Source organism: Hemicordylus capensis, chromosome 1 (assembly GCF_027244095.1).
Source record: "Hemicordylus capensis ecotype Gifberg chromosome 1, rHemCap1.1.pri, whole genome shotgun sequence".
Taxonomy (NCBI): Eukaryota; Metazoa; Chordata; class Lepidosauria; order Squamata; family Cordylidae; genus Hemicordylus; species Hemicordylus capensis.
The window spans coordinates 180,636,192-180,662,282 of record NC_069657.1 but is presented as its reverse complement, the minus strand read 5'-3'; the positions used below and the strand labels follow the sequence as shown (position 1 = coordinate 180,662,282).

General features: G+C 43.4%; 1 long non-coding RNA gene across 1 annotated transcript; it reads left to right on the top strand.

Annotated features, from left to right (window-relative positions):
* Positions 1 to 9,168: 9,168 nt before the first annotated feature.
* LOC128352165 (uncharacterized) lies at positions 9,169 to 25,179 on the top strand. Its single transcript, XR_008320252.1, has 3 exons — positions 9,169 to 9,338; positions 23,761 to 23,846; positions 24,881 to 25,179. It is a non-coding gene; the product is annotated as an uncharacterized LOC128352165 (long non-coding RNA).
* The last annotated feature ends 912 nt before the right edge of the window (positions 25,180 to 26,091 follow it).

The following is a 26,091-nucleotide window of genomic DNA, read 5'->3' as shown; positions in this document are numbered from 1 at the left end:
TTTAAAAAGGGAAATCTGATTATACACTATGTGGAAGAGATTATCCAAACCACAAGGTAAAACTTCCTGACGTTGAATACCTAAAACTTTGTAAAACCTTCAACTAAGATAAAGTCACACTCCCACCGCACCAGAAAAAAACACAAGTAAATGAAATTAGTGGATTCAGTAATAGTGACAGTGTGATCCTACCTCATGATTATTCAGCAGTTAATAAGGACACAACAAAAAGCAGGTAATTTGTGTTCACTACAAATCTGTTATTCAATTTTTTTTCCTTAAAACACACAAACACAAATAATTAAAACTAACAAATGCTTTAACAACCATGTCCAAAACTACAGATTATCTTCCCCAAAAGTTCCCATTAACCTCACAGTTCTGCTTTATTCAATTTCCCTCAGGATGGTGTTATCAGCAAAATAGTGTTAAAGTTCTACACAAGTGACATAGCCATCCACACAGAGAGACACAGGCACACACAGGCATATGCAGGCACACCTCACCCATTCGAACTCGCTCCTCCTTGTCCTGGCCAGAGCGAGCTGGCATTCCCTGCCAGCTGCCCCATCCCCAGTGCTCAGATGGCCTCCATGCATATGCACACACACAGATGGCCTCCCAGTGGGTGTGACCAGTTGGGTTTCAAGTAGGGGTGTGCACGGAACTGCGGAGCTGCAGTCCGGCACTGGGGTGGGGGGTTACTTTAAGGCACGGGAGGGTTTACTTACCCCTCCCACCGCTTTCCCCCCTCCGGTGCCTGTATTTCATGGAATAATGGTTCTTACTATTTCCTCGAGTGCCCCTTCTCCGGCGCTCTGCTGCAGCGATTGTTTTAGTAATGGGGCGGCAGGATACCTCCCTGCCGCCCCTTCCTCCGCTTGGCGTCATGGCATAAAGTGCAAAAAGGCTTTAAGAAGCCTTTTGTGCGTGCACACATGTACTTTCTTAAGTAAACGGAGCGGCAGGATATCTTCCTGCTGCCCCTTCTTCCGTTTCACTTTGCTGCAAAGAGAAGGGGCGGCAGGAAGATATCCTGCCGCTCCATTTACTTAAGAAAGTATGTGTGTGTGCGCACGCACAAAAGGCTTCTTAAAGCCTTTTTGCACTTTATGCCATGACGCCAAGTGGAGGAAGGGGTTAGGGGGGAAAGCGGCGGGAGGGGTAAGTAAACCCTCCCGCGCCCTTAAGGGGACCCCCCACCCTGAACCACCCGAATCCGAACCGCCCAGGTCCGGACCGGTCTGGAGGCCTGTAGAATGGCCTCCGGACCGGACCGGACACATCACTAGTTTCAAGAGGCAGAAAAATGCATTTTTAGTGCTAACAGAGTAGCAAGTTTGAGGTTACAGTGCCCAGAGGCGCTCTAACCCCCGGACCTTGGGAACCTGGTCTGATCCTCCAAGGTCCGGAGGGGCTCCAAATGTCTGGGCCTGGGGGCCTCTGGCAGCCACCCTGCACCCGCCCTGTGAAACATCTATGCTTTTCTAATCACAGCTGATGGGTGGCCGGGGGGGGGAGCAGAGCAGTTCTCCCCTCTCCCCTCCTCCCCCAGTGGGGGTGGGGGGGCAGAGTGATGTTGAACCTATCCGTTTGGGCCAGCATCTTTTTCCAACTGCGAGGCATGCCTCGCTTGCGATGATCTCTCAACTGCGCAGGTGCGCCTCACAGTTGGAAGAAGACGTTGGCCCAAACGGACAGGCTCAGCATCACTCCACCCACCCCCACTGCCACCAGGAGAGGGGGAGAGGGGAGAAGGACTGCTCCATTCCCTCCCACAGCCAACCCTTGGGCACAGTAATGATAATTTAATTGTGAAATAACAATCACTTGGACCCCAAGGGGATATACAAAAGGTACTTTTCTAGCATGCAGTCTAAAGGCTGAAACTATGCAAATGAACTACAAAATCATTTAGACTGCACTTCCTCAGTCCAAAAATATGTCGCCAACCCTTTAAACCCCTGTTCAAAAGAGGAAAACTTTAAACTGCTCTACCTAAGCCATTTCCCAGTGGATCTTCACCAGATTTGCCAAGGAAGTGTCTGTTGCAACTTAGGGAATGTGTGCTGATGGCCAGGCAGATCAGACAAATGGTTTTGATTTTATATGCAATCGAATTTTCAGGGCTTATAATGGTGGAATGTTGAAAACACTTTCCAGCTTAAGTTTACTGATATTCTCTGTCTGTAGAGACCCATTGTGCATGAGGAGCATGCATTGGTGGAATGTCCAAACCAGCCTTAACAATGTAGTTGATATATAAACAAATGAAAGGTGTCACAGTGTGCCTCCACTCCTCTTCAAGCGATGGTCTACTACAGATGGAGAATATTATCCAAATCAGCCCATTCTCCAGACTAAATCCATATATTACAGATGCAGTCAACTTCAGACATTCACACACAATAAAAACCTACCACAGCCCCTCCATAGTGTTCCAACATATATGTATGAATAGAAATCAAGACTGGAATAGTATGGAGCAGAGTTTCTCAACCACCGGTCCGGGGACCGCTGCCGGTCCCCGAAGGGTTGAGCGCCGGTCCCTGACTGGGAGTCAACCCCCCCCCCAACAACTGCAATCAAGGCACTCACTTCCTCAATTTTGCACATGGTACGGAAGAGGAAGAGTATCACCTTCTTGTCCCTTGCCTCCACGTGCTGCTGTGATCTTCCTACAGCTATTTTATTCCCTATCTTTACAGCTTCAAACTGTATGCGGTGTGGGGGCATGAAAAGGTATGCCACCTGAAGGGCTGCCACTTGAAGGGCTGCTGGTTCTTGCATGCTCATTGTTTGCAGCCAAAGGTTGATTGATTGAAACCCAGCTGCCTATTGTGGTCGAGGCGCCTTGAGAGGGAACGCTGTTTCCCTCTTGCATCGGTGGGGTGTTGTGGTCCCTCTGCCCCCTGTAACCCCCTGGTCTGCACCGCCGGTGGAGGACAGCGGTCCCCTTTATGACCTCGCCGGGTGCGGGGGACAATCTCTGGCCGGGATCATGCCGCGGTGAGGGCTAAGCAGAGGAGGGAGGGAGGAGGGCCGCCTTGGCTCACCTCGCAGGTATGCGCGGGCAGCATGTGGGACCACGTGAGCTGCGTGGCCCCAAAGGCAGGCTGGTGTGATTGGCTCCCGCAGGGGAGTTGGGAGGGGGGCACAGAAGTGCACATTGTGAGAGAGGATGGGGAACACTTGCTACACTCTGGTGCGCAAGCACAGTGGCGGCAGCTCTTGGACCCAGGCGACCTTCCGAGTGCAGTCCGGTGCACCATTGCCTCACCCACCCTGAACAGTGCCTCGTCTCCCCAGCGAGGAAAATGAGGCATCTACCACTACAACGCCCCACACCCTCCGCCATCTCAGAATCACCCCCTTTCTTTTAATGCCAGGTTTCCACCGCTCTTCTTCACATTTTCTTTCACCATTAAAAAAAACCCCATTCCCAGCACCTGCCATGTAACGAATTTAACGAGTTTTGGAGGAGCTGCACGGGTTTCATTAGGTCCACCTCACAAAGTGCACATCTAAGAGCAGGATCCAGATCAAGTCAGGTGATCATGACCAAGCAGCATTGACACAAATGAGAGATGACTAAATTAATTTCAGTGGGTGGTCGTGACTAACGTTGTCTGGATCCTGCCCTGCGACTACACAACTCCTGCTAAAACTCCACCTCCATCATGAGAGGGTTAAACTGTAGATTTCCGGCTCTACTGAGCTTGCCCTGCTCTCCTCTCCTCACCTCCTTTTTGCTTTGCTTGACATCCAGCCTGATGAAGCATTTTGGGGGATTCAAAAGCTTGCTTGTGTGTTGTTTTCATTGCCCCCATGTAGCTTTTGAATTTTTCTAATGGCCCAACATCCCCTCTCCATTGAGTAATCACAAGCACCTCCACCCCCACCCCACACATACTGAAGACATACTGGAGACAAATTTGTTCACCCAGGCTTTTAGATTCAGGGGTTCTCAACCTTGGGTATCCAGACATTGGTGGACTTCTACTCCCATAATCCCCATCCATAATGGCCAAATGCCATTGTGGTTGGGGGTTATGGGAGTTTAACTGAGGGACCCAAGGTTGAGAACCCCTAGTATTCCATGTTTGCAAAAGATTCCAAATTTAATTATTTTAATGCTTATATTATTTTAATTGTAAACTGCCCAGAGATGCAAGTTTTGGGCAGTATAGAAGTCTGATAGATAGATAGATAGATAGATAGATAGATAGATAGATAGATAGATAGATAGATTTGAAACCCCTTTACTAACTGCCGGTCCGGGAAACTGCGCATGAAGAATGTAGCGGTCCTTGAAACTCTGCACGAAGAATTTAGCGGTCCTTGACTCCAAAAAGGTTGAGAAACACTGGTATGGAGTACCCTATACTCACTCATCACAAAATCATTGACACAGTTTCCTCTCCTTTCCATGCCGGATTTCATGTAGCAAACTGTAGTCCCTAACAGTGTCATCCTTAGTGTTTTGTGTCTGAAATTCAGTTTTTCATCACTGCTCCATAGACCTTGATTCCGTGAGGTGATTCTTATTTTTCTTATGTTGTAACATTTTCTGACTTGTTACCAACCCCAATCTTTGGGGCTAAAGGGGGTACAATATTTAAAAAAAAAAAAAATGGCGGATGGAAACAAATGTATAACAAAATAAACACGAGCAGTTCTGTACTTCTAAGAGGAAGAATTAAATATTAAATTATTGCACGCAAGACCGTTGTTTTGGGGAACACATTCTTAATGTTTTTGCTTTCCTTCATGCTTTGCAATGAGAGTTATTTTTTGGAATGCATTCATAATTGCTTTGCTTTTCAGCAACTGATTTAGAAGAATATTCAGTTTCAATCTTCCCAGTGGTTTGCAGCAAACCACTGTCTCTTGATGATGAATCATCATTATGCATGATAGAGAGGAAAACCTTATTTGAATGCCTCACAATGTGTCTCCAGTGACAAGGTGGAATGAAAACTTGTGCCAAAGTCTGTCTTCAAATCACAATGTGGAAAATATAAAAATTATGTTTGTGTGTCCAGACTCCCACAGGAGACATTAAATTTGGCTTCCTGTCACATATGAGTTTCTAGAATATTTAAACACTCTGTCAGTCCCAATTACCTCTTGGGTCCTTGCTTTTGTTACCCCAGGCCTTCTCCTGTCTAACAATGAGGCCTCAAATAAGCAGCAATTGGTGCCAAATGAAGACGGCTGAGGGTAGGCCTCACACTTCAGCCTGCAAAATGTCACTCTGTCTCTTCAGACTGGTGACTGGATTGGCTTCCCGAGGCACATTGTCAGTTTGATTTCTGACTTGCTAGAGCAGCTACATATAAAGGTCTTTTGAAAGACAGAACAAAAAGACCTATTTCCTGTTCAGCTAATCATAACAAAAACATACACCAAGAGCATGCATACCAAATGGAGAGGCCTGTACTAGCAACTATGGTAAACAAAAGGCACATAAACCAGTACAATCTCTTTTAGTTATAAAAGCTGAGCAGCATGAATTTATGGAGGTAGGTTGGCATTGTATGGTGAATTTTCATTTGATACCCCATTAGTGACCTGATGAGGTCAGGCAGAATGCTGTTCACCTAGGTTCTTAGTTCTCTGACTCATATCTTCCTGTGCAGAATAACCACAAGTGGAGATTTATATTCAGATGGTATAATAAAGTATTAAGGATATTTTCCATAGATTACAATGGTACATTACAGCCAAAGTAAATATGAAGTAATTGGAGGAGTAGAACGTGAGGTAAATCTGATTTCTCATCCTTAGAACAGCCCTGCTGGATCGGGCCCAAGGCCCATCTAGTCCAGCATCCTGTTTCACACAGTGGCCCACCAGGTGCCACTGGAAGCCTACAGCAGAAGTTGAGGGCATACCCTCTCTCCTGCTGTTACTCTTTTCTGGGTTTTTTGTTCCAATACAAGGAGGACATTCACATGATCTACCAGGTGGGCAGGCAGGGGGAAGGCTTCCCAAACCTTGCCTTCCCCCAAGCGATCACTGTTTAGCTGGTGGGAGCGTGGAGTGTTCTCCCACACAATCAGCCCTGCTCCATGCAGTGCAGAGAAGGGTGGATTGATCTGAGGCTGGGACTCATTGTCTTGGCCTCTGTGAAGCTCCCAGTGTACTGCACGACACGTGTGCTGCATTGGGCGATTCCCCCAAGAGATGGGTTCTCTAGGCTCCTGTTTCTGTGTGCAGCCAGGCTGAAAGCAGCCCGTGCTCACACATGAGCTGGTAGCCGGGGGTAAGGGAGTGCTTGGCTAACAGCTGGGCTTAAAAGCCAGGCTAGGCAGTGCTGGCCCCCGCCGGGATCAGTTCTTATGCACCTCCTAACCTCCTAACCCAGGCTGGGCATCCCGAGCCCAGGTTAGGCTGTGCATGAGAACAGCCTCAAGTTATCTTTGGAGTAGGGTCAATTGAGAAGGGTCAATTGAGTAAACTGGTTTTCTTCTGGCTACTCAGAGATCCCATTCAGACATAATGGCAAATGGCAGACAGTATACCTGAGGTTAAGTGCTGAAGCTGTGAATTGTGCCACAGGCAATCCAGCAAATGCAATTTCTTTAGCTCTGCTGGGTGCCTAGATTCGTTCCTCCCTCTGCCCAGCCACTGGCAGCACTGCTTACATTGCCAGACTGTGGGCATGGCATCAGTGCATTACTTATGCAGCAATTATTGGCTACAATGTGAGCAGTGGGGGGGGGGCTGCTTTCCTTTCCTTTCCTTCCAAATATCTCATGGTTTCACTCCAAGGCTTAATCAGTACCCCCACCCCGTGTATGAATCCTGACCTTCCCCAAAAACATTGGTTAAAAAATAGATCCCAGAAAAAATATGAAGCAAGCTTCATATGAAGCACGTGAAGCACATTCTGGCAAGGGGGTAGAATCCTGTCTCCTACACAGCACCCCTTCCAACCAGCCCTCCCTCAGTCTCACAACCCACCCACCTCACTCCCTCAGAACCCACCCATTTTGAAGGTGCCTCTTTGTCCAGCTAGCAGGGAATATCAAGCAAGCAAGCAGACTTGGACTTTTCCACCCTCCCCTGAGCCCTTATGCCCATTTCTGGTTCTGTGCCTTTAAATTAGGAAAATCTAGCTATGCTGTGTGCCTATTGCCAGTCAGAGAAAGGAGGATATACAAGTCCAAAGGAGGAGTGAAGTGACCAGTTCTGCTGGGCAGCAGAAGGTGGAGCGTTCACTCTGAGAAATGGCCAGCGAGAAGCAGGCTGCTCACAGCTGATATATTTCTTAGCTCCTTTGAGCTTCCCCCTTTATGGCCATGGGAAGATCTTCAGCACAAACCCCAAGTTACAGTAGGTGCTGAATTTGAACAACACGATGGGGCAAACAGACTGGCATCAGCAAACTAACCAACTTCAAACTGAGGGATCAAATTGAGGTTCTGGGGCACTAATGGAACCACAGTTGGAAATAAATCCCGCATTTGGATGATCAGTTTGTCATTACGTCTGGGTTAGCTCAGAGTGACTTGTATTATTATTATTATTATTTTACACAGTCAGACAGGTGTTATCGACTGGTTTGTTTTATCCAGACATCAAGTCCTTCCCAAGGACCTGGGATGCCAGAATTTTATTGTCAATGTTGTTGCTGTTGTTATAGATATCGTCGCAGAATATAGGCTGTTCCCAGTAAAGCTGCTTTTTGTAATTGGCTGATCGTGATTTCTGTGGCCCCTATGGTGTTGAGGTGCTCTTCAAGGTCTTTTGGAACTGCACCCAGGGCACCAATGACCACTGGGATTATTTTGGTCTTTTTCTGCCACAGCCTTTCAATTTCAATTTGTAGATCTTTGTATTTTGTGATTTTTTTTCTATTTCTTTTTCTTCTATTCTGCTATCCCCTGGTATTACTATGTCGATTATTTTGACTTGTTTTTCTTTCTTCTCGACTACAGTTATATCTGGTGTATTGTGTGGCAGATGTTTGTCTGTTTGTATTATTATTATTATTATTCTCTTGTTTACACAGTCAGACAGGTGTTATTGACTGGTTTGTTTTATCCAGACATCGAGTCCTTCCCAAGGACCTGGGATGCCAGAATTTTATCATCAATACTGTTGGTTATTATAGATATCGTCGCACAATATAGGCTGTTCCCAGTAAAGCTGCTTTTTGTAATTAGCTGATGGTGATTTCTGTGGCCCCTATGGTGTTGAGGTACTCTTCAAGGTCTTTTGGGACTGCACCCAGGGCGCCAATTACCACTGGGATTATTTTGGTCTTTTTCAGCCACAGCCTTTCAATTTCAGTTTTTAGATCTTTGTATTTGGTGATTTTTTCTATTTCTTTTTCTTCTATTCTGCTATCCCCTGGTATTGCTATGTCGATTATTTTAACTAGTTTTTCTTTCTTCTCAACTACAGTTATATCTGGTGTATTGTGTGGCAGATGTTTGTCTGTTTGTAGTCGGAAGTCCCATAATATTTTTACATCTTCATTTTCTTCAACTTTTTCAATTTTGTGGTCCCACCAATTCTTGGCTACAGGTAGCTTGTATTTTTTGCAGAAGTTCCAGTGTATCATCCCTGCTACCTTGTCATGCCTTTGTTTGTACTCAGTCTGTGTGATCTTCTTACAACAGCTGATCAGGTGGTCCACTGGACTACAGTTATATCTGGTGTATTGTGTGGCAGATGTTTGTCTGTTTGTATTATTATTATTATTATTATTATTATTATTATTATTAATTCAATTTCTATTCCGCCCTTACAAATATGGCTCAGGGCGGTTTACACAGAGAAATAATACATAAATAAGATGGATCCCTGTCCCCAAAGGGCTCACAATCTATAAAGAAACACAAGATAGACACCAGCAACGGTCACTGGAGGTACTGTGCTGTGGGTGGATAGGGCCAGTTACTCTCCCCCTGCTAAATAAAGAGAATCACCACGTTAAAGGGTGCCTCTTTGCCAAGTTAGCAGGGGCTAACCCAGCCCCTGGGTATATCATAGTAACAGCTGGAATGGTGAAGTGAGGTATCGAATTCACAATGACCACTTTTGGCCAGTCCTGGGAATAGCATTGTGATTGCATTATGACCTCAGTCTCTCCCTCACAAAGTCTTGTGAAAGGACAAACATAATGAAAGTTTAACTTTCTATCATCCCAGGCTGGCAGCCTCAGAGCACTCTTGGATTAACTCCTTCACTAGAAGAAATTATCCCCCACCTCACACACCAGTATGCTCCGAGCTACTGCTACTGTGTCTGCCATTTCCCTTCCATTATGCCACATGTGAAGAACAGGCCATGACAAGGAGGGATGAAGCTGGCAACAGCCCCTTGTAAGTGCTATTAATTTACCCTAGTGAGCACAGTGATAAACTCCCATGCCGTTATGCCAAAGTAGTACAGGGTTTTAAGACAAGCAGGATCGTCTTTCACTGTCACAATGCAAAATACGGATTCCATGACAGCATCTAAAGACAACTCATTAGGGCTCTACCTGACATATTTTTGCTAATGAAGCCTCCAGTTCCAACATAACCTTTTATCCCCCAGAGAGCGGTGACTTTCGCAGAAAGTGATAATGCTACTTTCAGTGTTTATGCATATTTTGAAGCACTTTCCTAATGTCATGATAAATGGTGATTAATTCTGTACCCATGCACCCAACCTTGGTATTACATCGATAAGATTTGGCATTAGCATTGAACCCCTTGATAGTACCTTCGGACAGGACCAAACTGAGATGGATAGAGGAGTGGTGGAATCTAATGAAGAACTAGGAAGTGCTTTTAGTCATCCAGAATTTCATTTGACCTTCTTTGTTCTGTCTTCCATTTTTAAAGAGAACAGCTAATCTGTAGACTGACCTCTTCTGTACGAGACCTTTCCATTTATCTTGACACTGATTGCAATTTCAAGTCTAATTTACAGCACTGCAAATTAAACTCTCACGATCAATCAGAGGCCAACTTGACTACTATTAATGCAATCTATGATTAAACTATCAATAACCTTTCATTTAATATATGATTTTTATATATGCACTGTTTATATCCTCAAATATGCAGTGGGGGTACAAGAGTAGGAGGTTGCCGTTCAGATAAGATCAACACAAGGCTCTGCATCAGCATCATTTCCACTGAATCAGGAACTGTGGTATAAAATCAGATACACATACATATGCTGATGTTGTCCAGCCATAAAACATTGCTTTCCATTTAATGCATATTTGAATGTACATCTTATTCTGTGGCATAATTATAGCTGGATCAGAGCTGGAGTGTTTAGAGAAAAGAAACTTGAATTGTTTTTCTTCCTTCTTCATTTTTATCTTTGAATTTCCTGTTCCTTCTTCCTTCATTACCATGGTCTAGGGTGGTAGCAAGATTGGAGTGGGACCTGGGAGAAGTAATTAAGATGGACTCCTGAGCAGAGGCGTATCTAGGGAAAATATCGCCTAGGGCAAGCACTGAAATTGCGCCCCCTGTCCAAACATCTGACACCCATCTTTCAGATAACTTTACCATAATATCAGCTCAAAAATAAAAGTCAAGCTCATTAATCTTTTAATATTTCAAAAACTATATTTAGCAGTGGACATAGCCAGACCAAAAAATGCTGGAAAACTACAAATTTCAATATGCTGGAGCTCATGAAATACCTAAATACTATGTGGAGGTGTACTTGTAAAACTAAACAGAAGTTTCTGTCTAATTCTCTACTATGCATTGTAGCATCACTATTAGATAAGTTTTAAAAATAAATGGAGAATTTGACTTTTCCCAGATACTCTGAAAATAATTAAAGAATATGCAGAGTAAACTGTGTCACTGCTTGGAATATATTCTAGTATTTCAGAAAGACAGTTAAAATGAGAGAAAGAGAGCAAGAAACTCCCAGTGGGCCTTAACACTAAGGATTTCAGACTGATTCAAAGACAAACTCACCATTAATAGCCATATTATTAAGACATCACATTTAACTCACTTATCACAAGAAGCAAAGTGAGAGCAAATGAATACAATCCTAGATAATAAGCTTCAGCTCAGTATTCACAAGCCCTGATTCTCTGTACATAGTGCCAATCTGAATATGTGTACAGTGACTTATATATATTTTTTATATATATATATATATATATATATATATATATATATATATATATATATATAATTTTTTTACCTGTAGCCCCTTCGGGGGGCTTCCTAAAGGCCATGGGGGGGTCTGCAAAGGTTCCCCCTCCTATGCAAATATCACACACTGCCCATGCACTTTCTCTCACACACACACACACACATGTGCTTGAATGTGTATGTGCATGTGCACACTTGTGCATGTGCATTTCCTTGGCTCAGAAACAGTTTTTTAACATACATACCTACTACAATCACTTCATCTATCCATTCAACATCAACAGAGAAGAGCAAGCTGTCACCCAGCCAGTATCCCTCCTTCAGGGACCCAGGACATTTGCATCCCCCCATCTATTCAGTTATATCTACACCCGTTCCCTGACCTCTCCTTTACCTTCCCTCAATCTGTTGTCTTTCCCCCTATTTTGCCTTTTGATTGTAAGCTCTTTGGGACAGGGATGTATCTTTTTTGCTACATTACTGTGTGAAGTGCAGTATTTTATACAGCACAACATTGGTATAAAATAAAATAATTATCATTCTGTCTGTTACCTTGAAAAAGAAGTCCACTCAAAGAGATCTTCTGCCATATATATGAATGATGATATGGATGGCTTTTCTGATCCTGTGTAACTCAATTAAACATTTCCTCCCTCAGATATTACTTTCATCTGCTTTAAGTCTTTAGTTAGTTTTTCTCTTATCTCCTTCTCAATCTAAGGTGTTTGGGTTGTTTGTTGTTGTTTTTTGGTTACATCTAACTATACAGATTGCAATCCAAATAGCTTCCAGAATTTAAAAAGTAGCTTGCCAGGCAGTACTGGGGAAACTGTTTATAAAAATTGAGCTAAAAGACCTGCTGTGTCCCTGGCATCCAGTTAGGACCAGTTCATGCTTAAGAGTTCTGGACCATGGCCAGCAAACCATGGGGAGTGGCCTTCATCCATTTTCTTACTTAGTGCTGAAAGCTTGGACCCTGGAAGAGATAGTCCATTCACCTCCCTGGTAGTGATTTTTGTAAACTGAGCTATTTTCCCCATCATTACAGAAGTTTCTTGTTTAATTTGGCAGTTGAAGTAGCACCAATGCATTCTGTACTTAAAATGTGAAGGCTTCAAATTAAGTGTCAAATTAAAAAAAGAAAAACCTCTCAGATTTGGGTACCATATCTAACATATCATATTTGGAAAGAATAGATCTATCCAGAGAACACAAAAGAGAGGAAAGATAAACTATGTAAATATCAATTTCGATTCAAGCTGCAATTAACCTTTTTGGAGCGATATTTTGATGAAAGTGCTCGTCATCAGTAGATTCTGCACAATTTTGCCCTTAATAACTGCTTTCTCCCACATACACACAAACACAGCGTTTGTATGAAATCAAGCTTCCATTAACCTTTTTCTGAATGGTATTTTGAGTAGGTTGCACTTGGGTTTCTTTGCATTCTGCTTCCTAATTATTTCCCCCCCTTTAAAACCCAGGAACAATTTTCGGTAATACTGCTGTGCATGATTGAAGTCTTTTGAGATAGTGAAAAATTAGCTTGACCTTTATTACCTCAATTAATCAATATTGTTAACTCTGCAGCTTTATCTCCTAACCTCTGTGGTTCTTGCAAAGCATTATTATGGACTGATTTCGGCTGAATGTTTACTGAGAGTAGATAGTCGGTCCATTTTCCTGTTTTGATATGGCAGGTTAAAAGATGTCTTATTTTCTTCGCTCAAAACTGATCTACAGGATTTGAGCTGTTCATAATGATACAAAACCAATCATTCTTATTCTTTAAACTCCCCTGTGACTGTTACGGGGTATAAGATCAAGGGCTGAATAAGGAAGCAGCATAATGTACATCCACGAGCTATTAAGTTAGTATCTTAAAAAAATATTTATATTCCACTTTTAAATGTATTAAGCAAATTTCCAAAACTGCTAATGATAAATATCAATAGAAACAAAGTTACATTTTAAATGTCACAACAAATATATCAACTAACCAGAGGCAGCCCTAGCGTTTGTGGCACCCTAGGCAAAGTTTGATTTTGGTACCCCACCAGGAGAAAAGTGCAGCGCTCTGGCTTTCACTTGAGCCTCACCAGCTGCTCATTCACTGGGTTGGAAAAGAGTTCAGAATGGGAGAGAGAGCAAAGCAAAGCAAGGCAAGGTTGGCTAGGTCACTTGCTCTCCTCTCACTCCCCTATTCTCCCTTCAGGGAGGAGAGTCAATGGGCACTCCCAGCAAGTCAGACTTGTCAGTGGTTTTTTGGAGAGGGGAAGAGAGGAATGTAGTGTCTCCCCCCCACCCCCCGCCGCAAGAACTGGTGCCCTAGGCGATCACCTAGGACTGTCTAGTGGATGGGCTGGCCCTGCAGCTAATATAGCTGCAGATAAGATGAAAAATAGCAAAATCAGTAATGACACAATAAAACATCAGATAGAAGAAGACTAAAGATACGATGTAGATTTTTAAAAGCTCATTGACTTACCTCCTGACTAACAAAGCGCATACATAAAGGGACAGCCCTGATCCCCCTACATGCATACTGTTGCGCAAGGAGGCGAAATATCCCCACTCCACCTGCACTCCGGAAGCACTCTTAAAATCATTCAAATAAAAAGCACATGTTTCAGGATTGTTAGGTTAAAAGGCTATGTATCGACCTCATGTGTATTTGACACATCAGTTCCATTCATATGTATTCATAAACAGGGCAAGGACAATATGGGGTGCTCCACCCAGGCATTTCTCTGTGGAGAAACCTTATTGTGAACTGCCGGTTCACAGATGTACAGCCACAGCCACAATGGCTAGCACATAGTCATTGCTATGATTGTGGCTATACAAAAAGATTAAGCCACAGTCATGAATGACTGAAAACGTGTACCTGTGTAAACACCAAGTTAACCCTAAAGTTCCTCCATGCAAACATGCACCTCAGCATCACAAGGGATTAAAGAGGTGCCTTTTTGAACCAGCACAAGGTCTATGTTATATTGATGACCCATAGATTGACACATCACATGCATCCAGTGAGAGAAAATGAAAGCCCTAGAATTCCCACAAGGAAGCTACAGAATGACTAGAAGGATGCCCATGGAAATACAATGGTTCAACTTTACTGAAATACAGTTGTTGTTGTTTTACTGAAACACAGTTGTCTGTAGGTATGAGAGTTAATAAGAAACAAGCATCATGATCCTAACTGTGTTTACTTAGAAGGAAGTCCCATTAAGACCAATGAGATTTACATCCTAGTAAATAGGTTGTTTCATTCATGTTATACGAGTCATTGTTTCTTTGTTTCATTTTTATAAAATGGCGGATCTCATTTTATCACTTAGGTACCCTTTTACAAAGATAATTTTTTTAATGCGTTTTTCAGAACCCATATAAGGTTCAGAAGCCATGCCTCTTGCATGATTAGACTGGATCAGTTTCAATTTGTGACCCCTGAGGATGTGGATAAGTTTATTGCAGTGGTGAAACTACCTGTTCTCTCGAACCTTGCCCAACATGGCTGATATCATCTGGTGGGATTAGAGAGGGCCTTGTTAACATCAAAAATGCATCTTGGAGGAAAGGCAGGATGCCTACTTGTCTCAAGGAGGCAATTATAAGATCACTTTTGAAGAAGCCCTCAGAAGCCCTTTAAGATCGTTCAGAGTAAAGCAATTAGAGGCCAGTTTCTAACCTTCCATGGTTGGGAAAGAGGTTCGCCCTCCACCCACCGGCCTCCGTAATTGCCCCCTGCAGCTGGTTCAGCCAGTTCTTCAGCCCATTTGGGCCTGCAGAGCTCATGGCAGTGGCAATTTTGGATGCTGCCATGCATGTGCAAATAGCCTCTGTGAGGCCCTGGGTCATGCCAGGCCTTGCAGAGGCCATTTGCACATGCACGACAGCATTCAAAATGGCCACCGCGCCAAGCTCCGCAGGCCCGAACGGGCCGAAGAACCAGCCAAACTGGCCGGAGGGGGTGATTACAGAGGCCAGCGTGTGGAGGGGAATCTTCGCGGACCCTTCCCCCCCCCCACTGCATCAAGGAATGATAAGGTTAAAAAAAATTTTTTTTAACTTTTTTAGAAAATCACGAACCCCCGTTCAACATCGAGCCAGTTTTCACATCCCTACCCAGCTCCAGACAATCTTGGATGAAAGAAATTATCTGGTACCATTTCAAATCGGCCTTTAGGCAGGCTATGGAGTTGAGACTGCCTTGGTTGGCATGATGGATGAACTCCAATTGGGAACTGACAGAGGGAATGTGACTCTGCTGGTCCTTTTGGATTTCTTGGTGGCTTTCAATACCATTAGACATGGTATCCTTCTGGGTCGTCTGCAGGGGCTGGGAATGGGAGGCACCGTTTTGCAGTGGTCCCATTCCTATTTAGGGATGTGCACAAACTGAGGTTCACACACAGGTTCTGCACCAAACCAGTTCGGGCGATGGCCAAACCGGTTCGGTGCTCCAACGCACCTCGGGAGTGGGGGAGCAGCAAGTGGCACCTTTAAAAGGGAGTACAGCAGGTCCTTACCTGCTCTCCGCCATTCCATGTAGCTTCCTGCTGCAGTGTCACTCCCCCAAACAGCCCATGCGTGGCTGTGCAGCAGCAGCATGCACATGGTCAGAATGATGTTGCTGACCACGCAAATGGCATCCATGCATGTGCAGAGGCCATGTGGCATCCAAACCATCCTGAGCCATTTTTGGAAGGGCGGTATAGAAATTGAAATAATAATAATAATAATGATGATGATAATGATGATGATGATGATGTGCATGTTGGTGCCACGCTGCCGCCATGCACAGGCTTTTGGGAGGAGCGACACCACAGCAGGAACCTGCCTGGAGCAGGAGAGAGCTGTACTCCCTTTTAAATGTACCCCCTTCTCTAGGTGTTGCCTCGGAGCACCAAACCAGTTCAGTGCAGAATCTGTGCATGAACCTCAGTTTGTGTGCATCCCTACTCCTATCTCTAAGGGAAATTTCAGATAGTATCACTTGGAGACTATTCCTCCTCTAAACAGGAGGTTTTCTATGGCATCCCACAGGGTTCCATACTATCTCCTATGTTTTTAAATATCTAAATGAAACCTCTGTGGGAGATCATCAGGAGATTTGGTGCTGGGTGTTACCAGTTTTCCCTAAATGCTTGCACTTGGTAATGGACTGGTTGAGGGAGAACAAATTCAGGCTGAATCCAAGCAAGACGGAGGTACTTATTGTGACGGGTTGTAACTCAGGAGATGGGTTATACCAGCCTTTTCTGGAAGGGGTCACGCCCTCTCAGAAGGAACAGGTATGTGGTCTGGGTATACCTCTCGACCCAGGCCTCGCTCTGGTTTCTCAAGTTGAGGCAGTGGCCAGGGCAGCTTTTTATCAGCGTAGGCTGATATGCCAGCTACAGCCATTTTGGGAGGGAAATGACCTAAAAAACATTGGTACACTTGCTGGTAACCTCCAGATTTGACTACTGCAATGTGCTCTACATGGGGCTGCCTTGTACATTATCCAGAAACTGCAACTGGTATAAAAGTGTTTGTTCTCTCTCCCACTTAACCAGTGTTAACATTGCCAGTGTTTTATCTTTATAATTTATTTGTTTGTTATTACTCTGTTCAAATCGCCCTGAGCCATTTTTGGAAGGGCGGTATAGAAATCGAATACATCCTCCTCCTCCTCCTCCTCATCCTCCTCATCATCATCTTTAGATTTTTTCACTTAGAAAATATTGCTAGACTTTTGCCTCACCAAACACAAATCAGCTGGGTTTCATTAATCTGACATGTTAAATACCAGCTGTGAGTCACTTCAGTATCACTGAAAGCACACATCACGAGCTTTATAATCCACGCAAAGTGTCAGACTCCTTCTAATGCATTTAAAGCAACTACTCAATCACTTAGTTCATTTTTAATTGGTTTTAATGTTGAAATAACAGAGTAGGAAACTTGGGTGTGGGAAATTGTCTCCTAGTTCAGCATTGTGTAATCATTCTGCTTGTTTGAATCATATGGACGTAGCTTAATGAGCTATTTAAAGTCAGTTCATGTCAGATCCGTATTTTTGTGTAGCATAAGTAAACCTAACAGAGCAGCCCTCAGCATGATGGTGGACATGAACTTGCCCTTTGTGCATAGGCCAAGTTTCCCATGCTTAATCAGGAAGCAAGGGAGGGAAGGGAAACCTTGTCAAATGTGTGTGGCTTGCCTGACCTGCCTCACAGTGTACATGAGCATGCAAAGATGCATCATAACTTGCCCTTTCACATACTCAGACTATAACCCAAATTAGAGGACAGAAAACCTTTGAGGGGGAGGATATTTAATAAGCAATGGAGAATGGCAGAGAAGAAGAGGATAGGTCATTTGATTTTCTCTGTCTTTCTTCCCCACACCTTCTCATCTCTTTTGCTACAGTACCAAACAATTAAGGTTGTGTAAAACATTTCATCGTCAAAATATTTCCACTCGAAATGGGCCATTTTAAGTGTTTCGAGCTCATAACAAAATGCCCTTCAAATAAAGGACCTCTCTAAAAGGCCTGGAACAAAACAACCCTGCTACGATTCAAAAATTTTCAACATTATGAATGCCATCTTTCCCTTGTGGATTGGTTTTCTGGTACTGGCTTGCAATCCTATGGGGTTTGGGGGAAAGGTAAAAAAATTGTTTAAAATCACCTGCATGCCCATTTATTTAGTAGTAGGCAGCACCCATTATGCCATACAACCTACCCAACTTTAGTGTCCCTAGGCACTACCTGTGAGGAACAATGGGGTGTTCGAGTTTCCCCATCATTCCCTCTGGCTCAAAACACTCAAAATGTTTTGAATTTTGTTCCATCAAGCCAGATTGGCCACTGTTTTGATGAAACATTTCAGCCATCTGCATTTTGTTTCGAGCTCAAAACGTTTCATGCACATCCCTACTAACAGTGTACTCATTCTTCCCCCATCCCTGCACCATTTAACAGTCTTTCCCATGCAGGTTAATGTAGTTACTTGTGCCAGAAGCTGAAGTATCCTTCCAACTTATTGGGAGAGAAGGGAGTGGGGACCTCACAGCCTGCATGTGCCATGTAAATCTCCTCAAATTTATCAAAATAAAAATGGCACAACCTTTTAAAAAGTAGCTCTTTTATATTTAGTGGGGGAAGAAGATGTGTCCCTATTCAGCCCAGCATACTGTCCCTCCCAGTGATTATTGCCGGTGTCTCCCTTTAGTTTCTTTAGAACATGAGACCTTATGAGACAAATATCCTCTGTCTAGTTATACAGTTGGCTCCTGAATCCCAATGTTTCTACTTTTACTGTATGTTAGTATGTCAGTATGTTAAAGAGATATTGATAGTGACATAACTGTTCATTGTCCGACAAGGTTTATAATGGGCAAGACAAATGTTCAATCAATTCCTGTAGTTATTTACCTCAAGGGACAATAAATCTTGATAGTCACAGAAACAAGGAAAAGTTAACTGAGTCCAATAGGCTCTACATAATCAAAACATCTATTGAATTAGGTAGAAGAGTAATGGGAAATGACAAAATGATTCAGATAATGATGAAAACAACCACATATACACCGGGATTGCTTCCTTATGCCTCACTCTTAAACTTCACAAAAGGCACAATCCTGCTCCATGTACAAAGATACCAGTCTGTACACATGTACAGCAGTACGCTGCCTATGTGTTTTCTGCATTTCAGGGGGCCTGTTCTCAGGATCACTTTTTAAATAAATGCAGCTACAGTCATTCACACAAAAACTTGTATGTATCTGAGTGCACAAAACAACAGACTGAGGACATGTATCAAAATTGCTCTTGGTTCTCTCCTTTCCATATTTCTTTCCACCCACTCCCATTTCTGCGCATATTTCAGGGCTTGTCAATTGCCTGGTAGGCCAGGTTCAGACATAATGCCAAACCAGAGTTAAACGGGGCAGAGATTGGAACTCCAGTACATCTGAATGTGTGAAACTGCAGTTTGGGGCTGAAAATGACCTGCACCTCACCTCACCAATCTCCAATTTGAACCTTAAGTTTTCACAAAGGTTCACTGCCGAGACCTCCAGTTTGGCTGCTGAAGGGTTACGTCCAAATCCTGGCACCACCATAACCATGGTTTTGTGCCAATTTTAGAACCACAATCATAGAGGCAGAACAGGCCTGCCCAGGACTGTGCCCACTCCATGCTGCAGCACTTCTTGCTGGCCGCTTCACCAAGCACCAGCCCCCGCCCTTCCTGTCACCTACCCAGCTATGGAGTTGTCCATCAACAGGGATGCCACCACATCCCATCACAAGCTTGTTAGCCTGTCAAGCAGATAAGCAGGGCACCCCATCACAGCACCGGGAAGGGAACATTTGGTGAGGCGGTGCCCAGCCTCAGGTTTAAGAGGCAGCCCCAAGAAGGGATTCCCTAGCAGCCAAGTTCTATTTTTTTAACATAAAGTTTAAGGAAGGGGGGGCAGTCTCTTCCTTGGAGGGGCATAGATTAGTAATCCTGAATAATGCATGATGATAAAGCAACCCCTTCTCCCACAGGCCGTTCTCTCACGAGAGTGCCAGGCCACTGGGGCTCTATATTGACCCAGTGTTGCTCTATGGAAGAAAGCTGCAGGGACAGGTACCCCAGTGAGTTCTCTACCTGTCTTGGTGACTGTCACCATGATGCTTTCAAAGCATGCCCCCTGCCAGCCTATCTGCCCATTGGACATGCACACCTTTGCTTGTGCCCCAAAACTGTGACCCCACTTTCCCAGATTCATTGAAAATCAGGGCTCCCCTCTCACATGAATCCCCGCACCAGCAGATCTGCATGCAATGCAATGCCAGAGATAACCTGGAAATTTTGGATGGATTGAAAGATCCATCCACACACTCAGGGTTGTCCCCCCCCCGCCCCCATGCACACACATGGCATGGCCCTGACAGATGGCGTATCAAAATCTCCTTTGGGTGCATGCAAGTCTTCAGAGGGAAGTGGGGGGGGTGTTCCCATGGAGAGTTAGAGGCCCACACAAGCGGGTGCCCCTTTTGAGGAACTAGCTCAACTTGTGAGCATGCAGTCTGAAGGGAGACATCCCTTTGGTCCTCCTAAGTAACCCAGCCCTCTCATGAAAGGACTAGTTTCATGAAAGCCCAATGGCAGCAAGCTGGATGACAAGATAGACCCCCCCACCTGCCCAGGATCCTTGTCTACCCTCATATACATATCCCCTTTTAGGAAGTCATCATGTTCTCTATTCCCTATTCTGAGAAACAGGGAAATAGTGCTCCCCCAGCCCAAATATTCTTGTGTGGGACTATGTGCGTCAGGGATTTTTTTTTGGGGGGGGGGGTGCCATTGCTGTCAGAAGAGGTGCTTTAAATGAGACACGTATTTACTTCTCCTTGTGGACCTCATCAGGGAATGGCATATCTTCCCTAAATGCCTGCCTGGAGGAGGTAATGGGATGGATGAGGGATAACAAACTGAAGTTGAATCCAAATAAGATGCAGGTACTGACTGGGGAGTTGGGATATGAGAAATTGTTTAGATCTGACTGTTCTGGAGGGGGTTACACGCCCCCGAAAGATCAGGTACATAGCTTGGGAGTGCTCCTGGACCCAAAGCTCTCCCTGGTTTCTCAGGTTGAGGCAGTGGTCAGGATCATTTATTATCAGCTTCAGCTGATACGTCAGCGAAGTCCATTTCTAGAGCTAAATGAGCTTAAAACAGTGGTACATATGCTTTTAACCTCCGGACTTGACTACGGTAATGCACTCTGTGTGGAGCTGCCTTTGTACGTAGTCCAGAAACTACAATTGGTACAGAATGTGGCAGCCAGATTGGTCTCTGGGAGAACACAAAGGGATTGTATAACACTGGTTTTGAAAGAAATGCACTGGCTGCCGATATGTTTCTGGGTGAAATACAAAATGCTGGTTCTTACCTATACAACCCTTAATGGCTTCTGTCCAGACTCCTTTGTCATAAATCCTGCTGCCTGCTACGATCTTCTGAAGAGGTCCAGTTACAGTTGCCACCAGCTCGTCTGGTGGCGACTCAGGACCAGGCTTCTCTGTGGCTGCCCCAGGGCTTTAGAATATGCTCCCTGCTGAAATAAGAACATCTCCTTCTCCATTTGTTCTCAGGAAGACCCTGAAGGCTCTGCTGTTCTCACAAGCTTTTAATTAGAATTAATTTTAATGATTTTAGTTATTTGTTTTAATAACTGTTCTATACTATTGTTTTTATTGTCTCTCATGTATTTTAATCTGTGTTGACTTTTAAATATTATTTTAAATTTTATATACCACCTAGAGATGTACATATCAGGTGGTAAAAAATATGATAGATAGATAGATAGATAGATAGATAGATAGATAGATAGATAGATAGATAGATAGATAAATAGCAGAGGGTGGGCAGAACGCTCCAAAAAGGATCATGCTCAGCACGCCCCCTGCGAGAGAAATTGAAATAAATTGAAAATCACTAATGGAACATAGTGCAGTTTGTTCACATTAGGAGCAGTCAAAAATCATACATAATGTAACACTGTACATGCAACAGAAAGCTCATGCATGATAATTTAGCCATGAGGAAATCGACTTTGAAGTGGTCCCTGGTGGAAAGTTTCCTTGGGTCCCCCACCCCCCGCTTGCTCCCCTGAGAATCTAGATGCATTCCAGGAAAGCATTTTAAACCCACATTCTGAAATTACACCCTTTTCTCCTCCACTCATTATAGTGCATTATTTACAATGACATTCTGCAGCTGGAATTTTACAGGGGAAATAACTTCCGCTCCCATCTTTATGTTAAACACACTTCGTGTAATATTTGAAATCCCACTTTGACAACACCAACCATTACAACATTCTTTATATTTGTTGTCTAAATTCTCTGTTCACATATCCGTCTGCATATCATTAAAAATAATTAACTTTGACTTAGAGCAAAGCAGAAAACTACCTAGATCACTTTAAATGGGCCCATATTACACAGCTCAAAAACCTAGTAACACTCTAAATTTTCTGACAAAACAAAGTACCTTTCTAGCTGGGGTCATGCTGTAACTGAAACCCAGTCACAGTGCCACAGTACATAGTATCAGAGGACATTACACTCTTGGTGGGGGAGATGATAGCCTCCAGCACAGCTGTCCCACCCAAACCCAAGGTAAGTCCCCTGGGTTGGGGGCCCTAGTGCCAAGAGGTGGCCCACTGAAGGCATCTTGCTGAACACTCCCTCAAACCTTGAGACAGTTCTGATGACATATTCAAACAACCCATTTGAAACCAGCCAACAATATCAAATATTTGCAACTACTAGTCCAAGCCAATCCAGCCTCACTGCTTCCAGATGCCTGGCAAAATAAGATCTTAGTGCCCTTTCTAAAAACTACTTGCAACTTTATATAAAGCGGCCCCTATACTGTGTAGGGAACCACTGATCCCAGAGACAGGGGTGCATGCTGCTTGCAAGCTCCTCTACAGCCTGTCCATGCTGCTTGCAGAGTCAAAACTGCTCTGTTAGCATCCCCTGCTAACAAAGAGAGGCACCTTTTTAAAGGGGTGGTTCTCTCTTTAGCGGGGAGAGAGCATCTGGCCCTATCGATCCCCAGCATAGCATCCCTCCAAAGGCTGTTACTGGTGTCTATCATATTGTGAGCCCTTTGGGGACAGGAGCCATTTTTATTATCTATCTATCTATCTATCTATCTATCTATCTATCTATCTATCTATCTATCTATCTATCTATTTATTTATTGCTATGTAAACCACTTTGGAAACCTTTGTTGAAAAGTGGTATATAAATATTCATCATAGTCGTATTTGTATTCTATGCCAGAGCTGCTCTACTAAGCAGTGTGTCATTGCAGTTGCAACTTTATTCCCACCATTCCCGATGGGAGTAGTATCGCAATTGTGATCACATACTGCTCATTAGATATGGAGCAGCCCGACCTCCACAAGCAGCATGGGCAAGCTCTAGATTGGCTCAGAAGCAGCACATGTGCCTCTCTCTTGGATCAGCAGTTGCCTGTGCAGTATAGGAGCAGGCGGCTGATGTACTGTGCAATGTTATGCATGTGGTGTGATGTAATTTTTGCACAGTTGTCCAAGACTACTGTTGCATGAGTGCAAAAATTGCACAAACCATTGCCTAACGGTGCAGCTGTCATGTTGTGCAACTATGTTTGTGCAATTTTTGCCCTTGTACAACTGCACAAATGTTGCATTCCATTGTGTGCGTAATGTTGCACAGTATGTCAGCCAAATGTGAATTTAAAAATGACCTCATCTTTTAAAAATGGATGGATCAGTAAAAATCAATGTGTATGCTTATGGCATTGACCTTAATAAATAAATCACTCTTGACTTTATTGCAATAAAGGGAGTCAGTTGCTGGGTGTGTGTGTGTGTGTGATGTTCAAGTGCAGGTGTGCAAAGGAGGTTGTGGAGTTCACTTCCATGGCACCCCAAAAGAACAAAGCCTGAACAGTATTTCACTGTATTCCTTCTTGTGCCATGATCGGATGGAAGGATGGTGAAGTGGTTCGCTTTAATGGTGGGTGGCTGCTGACAGGATAGCAGCGGAACTTTTTTAAAATGTGCCTTGTTTCTGCTTTAGGTGACGGTGGAGCTGAGAGGTGTTTTAAATCATACAGAGGATCAAACTCACTGGACATTGGAGCCAAAACAGAGCTGGAAGCATGAGTAAGAAACACTGGTCCTGGTTTTTGAGAACAAATGTTGGAAAGGAGGTGAGGGACTTAGTACAGCCAAAATGAAATTCTGTCGGCAAAATTACTTCAGAAATGAAATTGTGAAAGGAGGAAATTTTGGATGAAGAAGTCAGATAGGGAAAATGGCTGACATCCTGTGCAAAGTTCCGTGTGTGCTATAAAAGAATGTGCATGCAGTTGCACAAGAGCAGTTTTGCCCAGAAACAAAAATTATGCAAACGCAGTTGTGCGATAGTAGAGACATGGAAATAATGGGCATACTACTGTGTTTACTCAAGAGTGCTCTTGAGCAACCAAGTGCACATTCTGTTACAACACACAGTATACTTTGCTCAGTATGTCAGTGACTAATTCTTAGGACGAGAAATTATTTTGAAGGTGGTCTATGAGGAAAATGGATTCCATGGTTGTCTGTCCCCAGCTTCTGGAGTGAGTTGACTTTGGATGGAATAGCTAGGATGAGTTTTGGTGTTGGGGCTAAGGTAAGGTGTGGTGGGAGTGGCTTGTCTTGGCAGATAGGATCTCTAGCGCTCCTACTTTTGTCAGGCCTCTCTAGCAGGCCTCACTACTAGAATGGAGTTTAAAAGGGGACTGGCTTTGTGAAAGGAAAGCATAGAGCGCTTACTTACAGGACAAAATAGTGCTAGAGAAATGTATATGTCAGCTCCAATTGTGCCACCATTTATTATAAAAATCGATATAAAAGTAATAGCAGTTTCATAGCTCTGAGATAAAAGCTGTTCTGCAGTTTCATTTCAGCCACTCAACGGATGATCGGGGAGTCATTTCACCCAGCTTTTATTATACATCAGCCATTTGAAACCTCGCTCGTTTTGAGAAGTGAGGGAAAACATATTTGCGGTAGTTATGCCTTACCTTAATGAAACAGAAGCAGAAAAAGTAGAAAGAGAAAAGCTTCCCAACCAGTTAGTGTCTACCTATTAACAGCCTTATTTATCCTAGTCCAAGTTATAATTAACATTTTTTTCCTTTTGCATTTGAAAGTAAATGTGAGTACAGAGAGGCCCAGAACGTATAATGAAGACCTGCAGTCTTAACCTACCCAAACAGGATTTTAGAAGGAATCTTGCTGTCACTCGCTATGCAGCTTCCTGTTGTGATTGTAATTACAGTTTTTATTGGCACTTCAGACTGTCTACCTCCCAGAGAGATAACACTGTTTATTATCAAAAAGCTTTCTGGTTATATTGTGCTCACCACCACAACATATTATTTCATGGACTCTCTTTTTTAAATTGGTGTTCACACAACGTTTTGTATTCCATGTAACCAATAAAGGCTTAATGTATTAACCAGCCAGGGTGGTTTTTAAATACCTTTTTCCTCCCCCATCTAAAGACCTGGCCAAGGCTCTTTGCCATTTTGCTTAGACACACAGATGTTCAGATTGTGAGATATTGTTTTCTTCTTTTTTCTTTTTTTTAAAAAGTGAGCAAAATAAACACCAATTGAGCAGAAAGGCCACAGCTAGCAAATCAAATTAGATAGCAGCATTCAAATCTATTAAAATATTTAAAGTGCACCAGTGAAGGAGCAAACCTTTTCCATAGATGCACGAAGTGGATAGAGAAAAAGTAATTATAGAGAAATAACAACATGCATTCCACCTTCATCTTATGATGAAACCAAACAAGGCCTTATTTTCCCCCCAAGTGTTGCCTTCTCAAGGAAATGCATGAGAGAGACAAATAATATTCTTTTCCACCTGTCTATATTAAACTGCAGTCACAAAATATACTATATTCTTTACAGTAACACAAAAGCCCATGAAGACATTTTTGCAGTGTTTAATTATTATTATTATTTTATTTTTATTTCTTGTTTACACAGTCAGACAGGTGTTATTGATGATGGTGATGATGATGATATCAGCATTTTTACTTCACTTCTAATAGATCTTCTTCTGCTATATCTCATTAGGTTTCTAAATGATTGGTGATGCTTTAAATGTTATGTTTAGCTTATGAGAAGAGGCAGCTTTTAAAGTAGAGACCTGCTTATATTCAGTGTGGGGATACCAACTGTCCCTATTCAACCCAACATAGTGTCCCTCCCAGAGGCCGTTGATAGCGCCTCCCTTCTGTTCTTTTCATATTGTGAACCCCTTTGAGACAGGGAACCATCTTGTCCTTCCTGTTTCTGCATAAACCATTTAGAATGTTTTTGGTTGAAAAATTGTATATAAATATCCTTAG